Raw genomic sequence first — 14,608 nt, forward strand, 5'->3', positions numbered from 1 at the left:
ACATTCCAAATCTATTGAGTGCTTCGGGTCGCACATGTGTTCATTACATGACGCAACGACGCAACTTGAGTGTTATTGCGACAAATGCTGCCACATCGTAGGTGTTAATTGTGATTTCGTAAATTATGTGCCATATTTATTATTTGTAGTGCTCTAGAGTTGAGTGAATGCTTGTGAATTATCGAGATATAAGTTGCATTTCCAGGAAATGCTTCTATGTTTTGATGTTAAGAGAGCTTTAAGTTTTGACATATGTATAATGAAAATCATGTTAAACTAAAATTGTTGCAATTTTTATTTTGGTTAAAAAACCTTAGATTTCCTAAGATAAGCTTAAGATAAAGATGAGTATTCATCAACAACTTCTTGTAATCAGAGCTAATGGCAAGCTTTTAAGCTTCTTAGCAAAATATTTGATCTTTCTCCTTTTAACTAAATGAAGCATTTACATAACTTCTTCATACAGAAGCACAAAAAGGCAATAACAGTTCACCTATTTAATTCTTACTATCGTATATAGTATATTCAAAATCTTTGTCCAGAAAAATTCGAAAAGCTCTCAAATTCAGTACTCAGTATGTGGAAAGCGAAGACCTGTACACAATTTACCTGTATACAATTATTCTCAACGCTCCAAGAGAAGATTTTAGCTTTATCATATCATATAATATATATTTTGATAGAAGTCCTCTGAAGTGAACAACAAACACCTCATTTTCAGTCTTCTGTACGACAGAGTGAAGTCGTGACGGAATGGAGTAACGCACATGCTCGGTGGCATGTGAGTAAGCGCACTCCATAAGTTGGAGTTTCTCTCTTATTCTATGAATCTTGGGTGTGACCGAACTCCTGAATGAAGAAACTTGAAAATCGTAGTCTCCAGGTGATTGCCTATGCAGACGATGAAGAACTCATGCAGAAAAGAAAGTTCTTGACTACTGTGTATTGGTTGATGCAAGGGTATTTCTGTGTAATAACCAATTGGACGGCCGTAAGTGGCCTCATAATTAAACAAAAATTACATCAAGATGGTTTTCTTTACTAGGCAAAAGAAGATTCCTTAGGAACCACTGCCACGGATGAGATGTATCAGCCTATAAACCGAGGACATAATGAAGTGTTTAGTGCTCATCCTAGATAAGAAGTTTTCATTTAAGCGGGGTGATCAAAGAATGCATTGGTTGTCTTATACTACTGCAGAAGAACCTAGTCCATTAATTATGTTCTATAGGGTCTTTGTGTGGTGGAGAACCCTAGAAAATACCAAACTTGCAAGGAAACTCGAGAGCGTTGGACGATCCGCATGTATGGTACACTAAATTACACTTTGACCATGCCACTGAATGTCAATCTGAAAGTGGTACGCATAGATATCGCCGGAAGCTGTTTCATCGCGAAAGTTGATATCATTCTCAAATAATCTGGGCATAGAAGTGCACAGATGCCTGAACATTCGCAAATCTCTCACTCGTTTTGGCTCTAAAACTCATCTTTTGATCATGAAGTCAAAACTCTATTTTTCAGGTTTTTCTATAGTGAGTAGAAACAGCTCAACACTCAACTGTTGTGGCCTTGTAAGTTCAAGGCTTAAGTACCTTCAATCTTCAGCCGTCTAAGTGACTCAGTTTACCCCTGTGTCAAGACCATTTGCATAGATTTTCTAACTAGTTCATTAGATTTTGACACGTTCTTTCTTTATCATTAAACCGATAATTTGTAGGAATCGCCGACAACGGATCCCTATAGCATATAGCTGCTGCAAGTGATTATATGGGAAACTAATTCTTTTGGCAAAATATATGTCTTCATGAAATTTAGAGTTGTCCGAGGCAAAAGTGCGATCGGCGAAAAACAATGTCAGGTTGAATCACTATAGCACACATTGTGACAAAAAAGTACCCGGATTATTCATCAATATTTATTTTGTCACCTTCAAAGTAATTCCCAACAGATGTAATATACCTACATATAACGATATTTTCAATTCTCGAAACACTTTTAAAACTCTTTTTGGTATAGCCTTCAGCTCAATCATCGAATTTTTTTTTTTATCTCTTCGATCGTCTGAATACGTATTCCATGGAGGGGCAATTTCCGTTTGGGGAATAAAAAAAAATTTCACACAGAGCCAAATTTGGAAAATATGGTGTTTGATGGTATTCATGGCGTTTTTGGCTTTAGATTTGTTCAGGATCGTGGATCGACCACTGTCTGTTCCTATGGAAAAAATTCATGATGCACCAAACCACGAGTATCGAAAAAAAAAACGTTTTTTTCCCTCCAATACGATGATTGTTTACTTATTTGCCTGTTATACTTATGAACCCCAGTCTCATCGTAGTTATAACGCGCTCCATGAATATGAGATCGGAATAAGCACAATCAAGCATGTCAAAATATCCACTAAAATAATTTTTTCTTTTTTTTTTTACAATATCTATTTATGGATATATTTCAGCACACATTTTCCTATTACATTTTTTTAGGCCACTCAATTTTTTTTAACATTTCTAGAAAAAAAAAAAAAAAAAAAAACCAAACGAAAAGTAAACGATTTGATGCAAAATAAATGATTTGCATTTAAATTATTTTATTTTAACAATCATTCATAAAAATTAAATGACAATTTCCAATGCAAACAATACGCAATATTGAGACAGCAAGTGTTTGCTTTGTTCATATGGAGTGTGTTGAGCAGCAAACACACGCGCACATAGAGCATATATGCATATGTATGTGTGGACAAATTACAAATGTACTTGATTAAATAAAAGTGCAAATGTTAACTAAAATACAATATATGCTTTCACAATTCCATTTGTATTTGTATAAATGAATGTGTGTGTGACGATGTATTTGCTTGCCTGCGTGTGTGTGTGCTTTTCTGTGCAATATAAAGTGAAAAGCAAACGATAAATGATTGACTGCTCGTTCGACTGTTTAAATGAATAAATGAATGCTTGAATGGATGAAGAAACAATCTAGCGTTAATAAAAGCATAAATCACTCAGGGCTTTTAACCCAACATAGAATCGAAAAAGCTTACAAAAAGGCGACTGATTGCTGGGGGAACTAGTTTTTGGGGGAGTAATGGGTTAAAAGGCGCTTAAAGTAACACTTAAATAAGGACTGTTCCTTATTATTACATTTTTATGAAAATAATTTACTTTCACGATCAATATGAGTTAAAATTTTTCATTTTATTTCAAATAATTTTTCTGAAAATCTTACAAACTTAAGTTTCATATATGTATATAAAGCTTTAGGCTTTATAAAAAAATATTACTTCAGAAATAATATTTTATACGATTCTTCGTACTATTTCTCACAAATTTACTACTCACATTCATTCGCACGCACTTCCCCGCGCCTTTAGAACAATAAATTGCCACTCATACCTACATGCAGACGCACATATGCACACAGCTACGCACAAAGTCTAACACTCAATTGCACATCTGCCTACAAATCTCTAGCTATTGTAATCTGAAAAATTATTCATACGCAAATGCACTTGAATGCAGTTATGTTTTAATTTCCATGGAACATCCACCCCCCTCCCACCCAGCGCTATTCGCTTCAATTAAGTTTGACCCAATCAAGTGGGATCAGTGGCATCAATCAACACATATTTCTATAAACTGTTACACGCACACGCTGACATATCCATATAAAAGCAAGCAAATGCTTTACTGTAAGATTTATGAAACTTCATTGCATACTTTTTGGCGCATAAACAAAACAATTCGCTTATATATCCAATTTCGCAAAAATTATTCCTTAATTCTTGTACAATTCAAGTAAATTCTTCTGAAATGTATTAAAAAACAAAAAAAAATTTAAAAAAAAAATTAATTTTCGTTTCTATTTAATTATTTGCTTTTAGACTTCTTATGTTGGCATTTTCTTCCACAATTTTCTTAATTGTTTTCGAAGTTTGTCATTTCTTTACTATTTTTCTAATGGCTAAATTAAATTACTTGCAATTGAGTAGACTTTTTGATTGCAGACACTTTTTTTTGGGTTTTTCAGTGGTTTTCTGCTTTGGTAAATATCTGTAAGTGAGCGAAGTTGACTTTTGTCTTTCCGATACGGTAAACTGATCTGTTAAATCTATTTTCACTTGGAGCTAAAGAGTTCATAAGCATATACAGCAATTAAGTTGACAATAAATTGTAAATGTGCTAAGGTTTGAGAACCTGTAGCCGGTTATAGAGTTTAAGCTCGAAGTCAATTGATTGAGTGATTCGAGTATACCTCATGACCCTTTCAAAATTATCCGCTAAGCAATGTATGGGCAGGTTATTGCATTGGTAGTTATTGCATCTACAAGAATATATTCAATTAATGGCTAGTAGTTCTAGTGTACTGCAGCTGCAAATGCTCTTAACCGTAAGCTCAATGGAAAGGCTTTATTTTGTATGATTTTAGATACGATTTAGATATAGAATGTAGCATAAAGTAATCCATCACTTTAGCATTGTTTACATTCCGAAGATTGTTTTATAACGCCACTCCCATAGCAAGCTCCGTGGTTGTTGTCGTTGCTGCGGCAGAAAACATTAAGTAATTTTAAGGCATGGTGCCGAGTTGACAGCCCTTGGCTCGAACAAAATATTAATGTTCAAGTTTTCGGCGTTCCTATTGTTGGGTTTTCATCTTAATCGAAGAAAAAGTGTCAAACGTGAAGTATTTTCTCTTTTCAGTTGTCCACCTATGACGGGTGCTGAAATAATGCTTAGTCAAGCAACCACTAAGCTGCTTTGGAAACTTTTCTAAAAGAAAATCGAATTTTGCTAGCGTCAGCCAGACACATATTAAGAGATGATCTTTTCATTTTCCTCTTAAACCGGACTTCTAGCACGAAGCTATTTAAGAGAGATATTGTTTTGCATTGCTGAATATCAATCAGTACGGCTAAACCAAGGTTACCTGTTTTAATCTCCAGCTTGGTATCTGGAGTCTGTCTTCTTTCATACTGCTCTTCTCTTGACTGTAATAATACTTCTCTATGCTGAGTGCCACATTTTGCGTTCACCACATTTATTTCTTTAACAATCACATATATACATATGCTTACAATAACTTAAACTTCAATGCTTGCAGTCATTTAATTTATATTCAACTTTCACAAAAATCTCCACACGCAGTCTAAATTAAAAGCAATATAGTATATTTGAAAATGAGCACACAATTTGCCTCCAAGCTTCTCGCACTTTGGCGTGCAACACACACATGTGCGCTGCGGAAAACTAGCAATCCACAATTCCCAGTTAAGTTTTGTCAAGTATTGTGTGTTTGGGAAATGCAGAAGTTGTTTTTTGTCAACTCTTGAGCTCACTCTTTGACCAAAGCTAAAGTGCCGTTGTTTCGCTTGGTACGACAATCGGTGCATCGGTGGTAAATGCATGCCATTATCTTCTCGTGGCCGAAGCAATCATGACGAGCAGATGAAGTCAAAATAGACACATTCAGCAACATTCAAATATGTCTAAGTAGTACAAGTATGTGTGTATATGGCAGCTAGTGGAAGTAGAGAGGGAGAGAGAGAGAGAGAGAATATGCACAGTGGTCTTACTATTAGTCAAACAACCAGAGCTTAATTAATCAAATCGGAAAGTCGAAGTTCTTTATATATTAAAATTAGAAACCGAAAGCGTCGAAATTTCGGATTAGGATTATATTTCAGTATGTGTAATAGTTGGCAACTCTGTTTAAAAATATTTTGAAATAAAGAATTGCCCAGTTACTTTTATTAAATCTTTTATAGACCATTAAAGGAATATTCATGCAAATTTTTTGTATAATTTACTATATCGAATATGGCAACTCTATCAAAGCAAACGTATATATATGTACGCTTTATATTTCCAACCAACGTTCAACATTTTATACATATTTCGTATATGATGATTTATACTTTTTCGTTAGATGGCAGCTCCGTTCTAAAGTTCATTGAACTAAATGACTTCACAAATACTTCTGCGAAATCAATTAATAACTAGGTTAGTTTCTTATAAATTTTTTAATATTTAGCTTTTTCTTAGTTGGCAACACTGTTCAAATATTGACTTACATCCATAATCGATTCCGCCATAAAAATTTTCATTACTAAAGGTTTCTAGAGATATATCCCCAAAATGTTTAACATGTCTTATATGGTGAGCTTTATATTTTGATAAATGGCAACTCTGTCCTATAATATATTAAAACATATGCTCGTTCTCGGCTAAGTTTTTCGAAAAGTTTCGAAAATCGTTTATTTGGTACAAATTTTGATTTTTTAGTGGTATATTTGCCGACAGGTGGCATCAATGTTCCTAAATTCTTTTATGCCAAAATATTGGAGAAAAAAACTTTACAGACTTATATAAACTTCGTACAATTTACAAACATTTTAGTTAGTTACCTTTAATTGGTATCGATATTTTTGGCTTACTCGTACATTTCAATATTATCGATAAATATAAAAATTAATTAACTAAAATGTTCATTGGCTCAGAGTTTTCATTAACCTCTTTAAAAAACTTGTTGGAAATTATATTTTCATATTATAATTATAATTATATTATAATTTTTGTCAGGTGGCAACTCTATACTAAAATATATTTGTAATACAGATTTTACGGAAAGAATTTCGCAGGATATTTTAAGCTGTTTCAATTTTACATAAACTGTTCATTTGTTAATTTTTAGTTTTTCGTTTGATGGCAACTCTATTAAATAATTTATTGAATTGAATTCTTCTCTAAGTTCTTTCCGAGTTACTTGAATATTTGGAAAATTTTTATTTTATTCCTTTAGTTTGATATTTTGTGACAGGTGGCAACCCTATTTTAAAAAGTATGCGCAAAAAGTCATATGGTTCCTTAAACAGTTTAAATTTTACATAAATTTTATTATTTTAATTTTTTCGATAGGTGGCAACACTTTTCTAAAGATTATAAGAAAAACATCATATGGATTTATAAACTGCTTAAAGTTTAAAAAAATTGTAATTTTCAAATTTTACCTTTGATAGGTGGCAACACTATTTAATATATATATTTTTTTAAATTAATTAATTTAACATTTATCATAATTTGGCTCCACTGTGCAACACTTAAACGCACACAAACACATACTCCCCCATATATCTGTGTAAATAGCTCTTTAGCTACTTGGTTGACTGGCTGGGTGAAAGGATGAACTCACGACTGCGGATAGAACTTAACCTCAACAACGCAATTTGTGCAAATATTTGCTTTGCGACTTTTTACACAACTTTGCAACTTGCAATGACTCAACTCCATTTTCCACTTTGCCACTTTTCCACTTTACGGCCTCGCAGCCAACCAGCCAGCCCACCAAGCAACCGCCGGCGACCACCAGCCAGCAGCGCCACCCAGCGACTAGTCAACTCAGTCAATCAGTCAGCGCGTCCATATGTATTTATCTATGTATAAAGTTGTATGCATGTGTGTGTGTGTGTTTCTGAAATTTTGTAAAAGCATTTGTGTCACTAAAGCAATGAATGCGCGCGTGGGTGTGTGTGTTTGCGCTTGTGACAAAGTTGACGCTTTGCATGCAGAAATTTTATTCATCAAGCTTTGCGGAAGAACGCAATGAAAACAAACAGACAAACAGTGCAAACAAACCTGTCACTCAAGAGATGCCTGAGCACATATTGCCAATGCGCCTGAATATATGCTACGCCATGCGGATATACAAAACTACGCAGCAGCATAAGTGTGTGATGCGTGTGTGTGCGTGCATGCGCTTGCAAATGTTAATGTGGCGGGGGAAAAGTAAAAGAGAAACTGAATGAAGCAACATTGACATAGAAGCAGCCACGTCGATGCCACAGCTGCCATAAATGACGCCGCTGCCCCGATGGGCTAACACACATGGCCGCATGCGGCGCGCGGTGGTTCAGTGAATGAGTGACACTCAAACGCCTTGCCGCGCGGGCGTGCCGTTGATGTCAATGCCGTTGCTAATGTGAAAGTAACTGTGATGCGGCTAATATCTGCAATTGCGGCGACCTCAACCGCCAGAGGTTAAGGACCTCGTGCGTGTGCGCTTTGCATGTGTGTTACCGTTAAGTTGCGCGCAAGGTGTGGGTGTGTATGTGCGCGCGTTTGAATGTGTTAATATTGGTGCGCCTACGTGGCTACACTCGATTTGTTGGCGAATTTGCTCTGTGCTAAGACAAAACACTCATGCGGCAGCAGCGGCCGTGGCCGCGCGCACAAAAGGCGCTAAAGACAGCGCAAAAAGTCAGCAAGCCAGCAAAATTAGAAGCGTGTTAAGCAATTGAAAGTAGGTGTGAGCGCGCTTACCGGGCGCTTACGACACGCCTGTGTATGTAGCGCGCTGTGGCAGGCAAGCAACGGTTATCCTTGGCGCCTGCGGCAAAGGTTGCATTCAATTCACTTAAAAGCGTTGCGGCGGCACACTAGCACATGGGCGCTTGGCAAGTGATATGTGTGTGTTGAACAGTGAAGGCTTTTAGCTTTTAAATATGTTAAAGACCTTAGCCGTTTGCATGTATGCGTGTGCGCTTGTGTTTACTTTGCATTCGCTGCAGTCCTGCCGCAACATTTGTGTGCTTGTTTTGATGCGCGCGCTGTGTTACGCAATGCCACAGCTGTCGCATTGAAATTAGAGGCGAATGAACGCTTGATTTAGCAGTCGCTGTCGCCATTTATTTTCAGCTTTCAACGGCAAATCATATACAAATCGCTGAAATCACTTTTGTGTGTCGAACGAATCAGTAATCAGCTTGTTTCCGGGTAAGTGCAAAAATGTTTACCTACTCGTGTACGTGTATGTGTAAGCGCGTGTGTGGGTTACATGTGCACTTAAATGCTTGCGTTTTGTCAGACAAAGCGTTTTTAATTAACTTTTTAAATACCATGTTGTGTGAGTCTTAATTTGTAAGCGAAAAGTAGGAATGACGGCGTATGTTTATAAGTATGTATGTGTGTAAAATTGTGTATGGGAAATGAAAGCAATACCRTATACATATGTATGTATGTCTACACAGAGTAAAGCGACATTTAAATGTATATTTTTATAAGTGAATTTAATGCAAAAAATATACAACTAAAAGCACTTGAATGTACAGTACATACTAGAAAAGTTGACAGGATCTTTGTTTTTTGAGTTTTGAGTTTACGCTTAATTAAAAAGTACTGCTGCAGACATTTTTTGTTGAAAAACTCGCTTGATTGGTTGAAATATTCGCCATTGCCAACTGTTACTCGTGGAAGAAATTGTTCGACTTGGAATGAGAAACATGACTTTTGGTTATACTAATACCAAATATAAGCCGGTGAAAATTATTTTGTTGTTAGCAGAGGCGAAAGAAGTCAATGGTTGCTCATTCCTATAAAAATAGTTGAAATATTATTATCATTTATTAACACATCTCAAAGATTGAGCAATATTTTATAAGTTCGAACAAAGGTCCTTCTTTTCTATGGCTTCGCAAGGAACTACATATGACAGTGCACTTGTGAACTTTGATCAGCCTTCTAACCTAACCTAACCCAACCAATATATGTATAAGGTATGAAGTCAAGCGGAAGTTTGAGAATCCGCTGGCGATTAGGAGAAATACTACAATGATTTCACACATTTTTGACAAGAGGATACCTTATTACTAGAAAAATATTGTTTCTGCATTTCATTCAGATTTCTTAAACATTGGCCGATAGATGCGCTATAAAATCTGACGGAAGTCCGAAAATATTTTACGTTTACATTTTAGGTTTATTGGCGGCACAAGAGCATTCTGTCATTAGAAACGTGACTTACTAGACCTCACTGATTGACTGATATGTTGGGTAAAATCGGCGACGGAGTCTCTCTCCTACAACGAATTCCAGACCGTATTTGCGCTCCTTTATATGGCCCCTTTATTAAATGCCACAAGAATTTACTCGCCACAGTCCTTGCCTTACGAGAACCTCAAACTGCTCGGCAGAAAACCATACATTCGAGGTGCCTGCCCTTGAATCGGAATCCTTAATGCGTTTGTCATGGTTGAGATCAAAATGGGATTTCTAATCTGAGCTATTGTGACCATTCTTTGGAAGTGTTTTTTTACGTGGTGAGTCTCAAACGCAGCGCACAAGCTCGGTGCGGCTTCATACGGATGGTTTTTTGGCTCCGCAGAGCAAAGCTGGCCAAAGATCGGAAGAGGTGAGCTGTTTGAGTCATATGGCGCTTAGAGAACTTTACTCAGTTGTGTGAACTTCTTCACACGGTTTTGATTATCCAAGAAAATGTAACAATCGCAAAATTTTGATCATAACGTTTCAATAAATTGTTAGTGACAAATAAATCATTAGCCAACAAAACATGCTTTTTCTTACTTAGTACAAGTCTTCGGGTATACTGAATTTCTTTCCACCTCACTACTTCTTTGGCCATAAAATATCTTCCGGAAAGTGAATATTTGATATTCGTTAAAAGTAAAATTTATACGAGGAGAATTTTGTAGAGAAGAATTTGGATAGTGGCTTGCTACTTCATGTCACAATGTAAAAGTACAGTTTTACTCAAAAATCTCATCCCATAAGAGCAATTTCTTCATGTAGACATGCCAAATTGTTATTGGTATTTTTATTGACAATTTAAATATCCGGCAAATATTCATGATAGAATGCAGAAAGCTGCGAGAATCACTCTATTTAAAGGCTTGATTTTGAATATTTGTACCCTAAACAGAATATATTAAAATTTCCATGAAGTTTGTAATAGTCAGAGAGAAACTTCGGATACGCTTTAAAATATAAATCTATAAATGATCAGCACGACGAGCTGAGTCAGCATAGCCATATCCATCTTTCTATATAGCTGAGTATATGGGGATTTTTCACTCAATTTATGACACTAAAGTTTCTTCCCGAGAAGCTAAAGTTGCGATCTACGAAGAAACTATTCAGATCGCTTCACTATAGCATATAGCTATTATATTGTCTAGAGAGCTTCTATTATATTGTATTTATTTTTACTTAATGCAGAGGCCACTATTTTTCAAAACCGCCACCTTTATTTTTTCAACCTTCTTGTGAACTCACGTTCCATGCTACCACTCCCATTCATAGACGTACTAAAATGTCGGGATATTTTTGCATATTTTTACATGTTGCCAAAAAGCATTAAAATGCTTAAAATATATAAGTCATACGCCGTGTAGCGCCACACAGTGTAAAACGAAGCGAAAGGTGCCGTTGCAATAACAATAAGGTCGTTGCCACAAACCAATAATTTTTCAGTTAAATATGGCATAAACGTGTTTTGAAGACCGCACCGAACCGACAGTTATTTAACATATACACACACACAAGCATACAAAAAGGAAGCGCAGACACACAAATGCCTTTACTAATACACATTTGAGCGCATATGGCGGCCGTTCAACGTCCGGTGGGAGTGATTGAGTGCGTTTGGCCAACAGTATGCATGTGCGCATGCATAAGTTAACTCGTATGTATGTGTGTGTGTGTGGGCATATTTGCGTCAGCCATTGTGGCCTGGTTTATTTCGTGCGTTGTTTTTTTTTTTTTTTTTTTTTTTTTTTTTTTTTTTTTTTTTTTTTTTTTTTTTTTTTTTTTTTTTTTTTTTGAACGTTTTTTATGCTCGCACTCGCAGTTTTAGCGCCAAAATAGCCGAGCGAATGCTTTGCATTTTTGTGATTTTTAACAAATGCAAGGCGGTTTGAAAAATTAAAAAAAAAAAAACCAAAAAACCTCAAAAAAGACCTTAATATACAGCTTATATGATATGACCGTTAGGCATACGCAGTTGGCGTGAACCCTTTTGTGGGTGAAATGGCTTTGAATTCACAAAATGATATGGAAACCAAGCGTAGTGCTTCTTACATAAATTACGCGCCCTAAACGCAAGCACACACATACATGCGCATTTATATATTGGCATGAATAGCATTGTGAAGCGCACGCATGCCGCTATATACTCACATACATATATGTATATACTTAGTGTGTGCTGAAAATGTGCCAATAGAGCAACGTGACCTGCTTTTTGGCACTATCAACTTCACCTGCTACGGTTTAGTGTGTGCGCTCTGCTCTCCTCTCCAGGCCACACATTCGATTTGCTTCAACCGACGCGACCGCCAATCTGTACAACCGCTAATGCATGGATATTGCAGTAGAATTTGTTTTTATTGCCGATTTTTTGCGATTTTAATTTTTGGCAATGCGTTCAAAACCACACCCTGAAAAACGAAAAGAACTAAAACGGTTTTTAAAGTTGCAACAGAGCATAATTCGCACACAAATGCCTCTTAGCATATTATAAGGAATTTTTATCTATATTAATTGTGACAGTTTTGCTCCTAAAAATTTTCTTTTTTCACTGTGTAAAACATTTTTTTAATAGTTTTATTAAATAAGTCCACAGCCTTCCAAAGCTTTTCTTTTTCTTAAAATGTGGTGATTTCAACCTTCAAAGCGTCCAATTACGCTATGTAATAGTCGCTATTCATAGTCCTTTCTTTTTCAAGGTAGTCAATAAAAATTATTCCATGCACACCCCAAACACAAACGCCATAACCCTGCCAGCCGACTCTTGCGTGTTGAGTTTTCCATGCTTTGGAGCGGATTCATTGTGTGCAGTCCACTCGGATATCCACTACGTTCCGTTGAAGTCTTAAGAGTCTCAGCTCTCACGAACAACTTCACTTTACGGGCATCCGAAATTATTTTGGGAACTTTTTTGATATTTCTTCAGTAATAACCACTTTTAAGCGTCCACTGTTAAATTAATATTATATCTGGCTAAGGTTAGGTTATACTGTCTAGCTGTCACGCCATACACAGACGTACAGGTCTTTTGTAATGCCTGATGTAGTTCATGTTAATACGAGCTGAAGCCTACGTTGTACAGGTCTCCAACGTTGTTAGCGAAGTTTAATAGAGATTTCATATCTATTTTTGATACCTGAGTTGACATAATTCTAAGTAGGGCCGGATAGAAGCAGAAGATATGGTCCAGCTTCGCCTCGTGCTTTTTTCCCATATAACACATTAAGGACTCGGATGTGATGACGGGTTAAAATTTACACCCGTGATAAGCTAACAACTTCCCCCAGTCTTTTTGAGATAATGTAAGTAAAAAGCGTGTATTTTTTCCTTCAGTTCCTTTATACATGAGCTTGATGAACCTGCATGTGCTTTAGGCATTCGAACTCACCCTGATCCGTCTGTCAGCCCTTCCGGTAATTTCATCGTGTATCATTTTCAGAGATTTTCTTCTGAACTAGTTAAGTGGCCAAGTGGATTTTACTTTTAACAACCACTTCTGCCTATTCGTTTTCCGAAGTGCTTGGAACCCAGTACATATGTAGCCTTTTTCTGGTAGCCATCTATTGCCAGTCTATTGCCTCTTGTTTCGAATAAAATTCTCGGACGCAATGTGACGTCGTTTCTTGCATTATCAGCTATTTCAGCAATCTTCCTGATTGCGAAGGCTTTTGCCGATAAGATACTATTAATACATATTACGACAACTTGAAGGTTCATTTGAAATTTAGGTCTACATAATAGGTCACTCCATCACTAATTTTGGACTCTTCTGTATAGATATTGTAAGCTTTGCTAGTTCTTCGCGTGCGCCTGTCTTGTAGTGGAACTTGAAGTCTTCTCTCACAGATCAAGCATAAAGGTATGTGGTCTACACATGACCTGCTTATAGAGCCGTGCTCGAAGATTCTTGCTCAAAGCTCTCCTAGCGCTTTCAATCTTAGAATTGGTTTCCCTGCCGAGCTTTCCACTGTAATTTCGATTTGGTGGTAGGTTGGGTAGAACTCTATGCCGTCTAACATCGGCGGTTTTCATGTCGAAATATTGTACTCTTTGTATAGAGTGTCATATCTGTCTTAACGGTATTTACATTTAGGTTAGTCGATATCGATCATTAGGGTATGACACTTGGAACGCAATTCATCATGTTGCTATTTGGGTCTAGGAACTTAAATTACTATATAAAATAGGATTTAAGACATGTTTGAACTATTTTCTGCACAGATATATCAAAGAGCTACTCCGCTTAAGATTGAATCAATACAAGAAACCACATAATTCGGTTTTATCGAGAATTCGCTGAATCTTTGGATACTGGAAATTCAGTATATTTTTATAATGCAATACTCGCTCTTTTCCAAATCTAATTCAAGACAAAAGCTGTATAAGAACCAACTCAGACGCTTTTTATTGTACATTTGCTAACTTCCTGATTACTAGATATAATGTGTAAAATCCATGCTCATTGTTTGATCACTTTTAGATAAATATGATAATCATCTACTCTGTTAGTGGAAGAAAAATAGATCTCTTTCAGTTAAAGGTGCAGTTCGCAATAAATAGAGAGTGTCACAGACTAATTTATCTGGTTCTACTCGTCAATTCGATTCTGGATAAGCAGGCGATTAACATGCTACAGTCAGTACCTAGAATAAAGTTGGGACTACCTGTCCTTTCACTACATATAGGCGACCAATGAGCGGCCGGCAGAATGCCTTATATATTGCAAAATTTTTTTTTTTTTTTTGTTTTTTTTTTATGTAAAATTTTAAGTCAAATTCACTGATAAA

General features: G+C 36.2%; 2 protein-coding genes across 3 annotated transcripts in view; both read left to right on the top strand.

Moving 5' to 3' along the window:
- LOC108978108 (glucose transporter type 1-like) overlaps window positions 1-14,608 on the top strand; it is a 93,607-nt gene that overhangs the window by 8,833 nt on the left and 70,166 nt on the right. The window lies entirely within an intron of this gene.
- Window positions 1-14,608, top strand: part of LOC108964965 — a 68,252-nt gene that overhangs the window by 8,811 nt on the left and 44,833 nt on the right. The gene's annotated exons all lie outside the window — the stretch shown is intronic.

The sequence above is a fragment of the Bactrocera latifrons genome, unplaced genomic scaffold (assembly GCF_001853355.1).
Source record: "Bactrocera latifrons isolate USDA-ARS-PBARC rearing strain unplaced genomic scaffold, ASM185335v1 scaffold_1, whole genome shotgun sequence".
Classification (NCBI taxonomy): Eukaryota; Metazoa; Arthropoda; class Insecta; order Diptera; family Tephritidae; genus Bactrocera; species Bactrocera latifrons.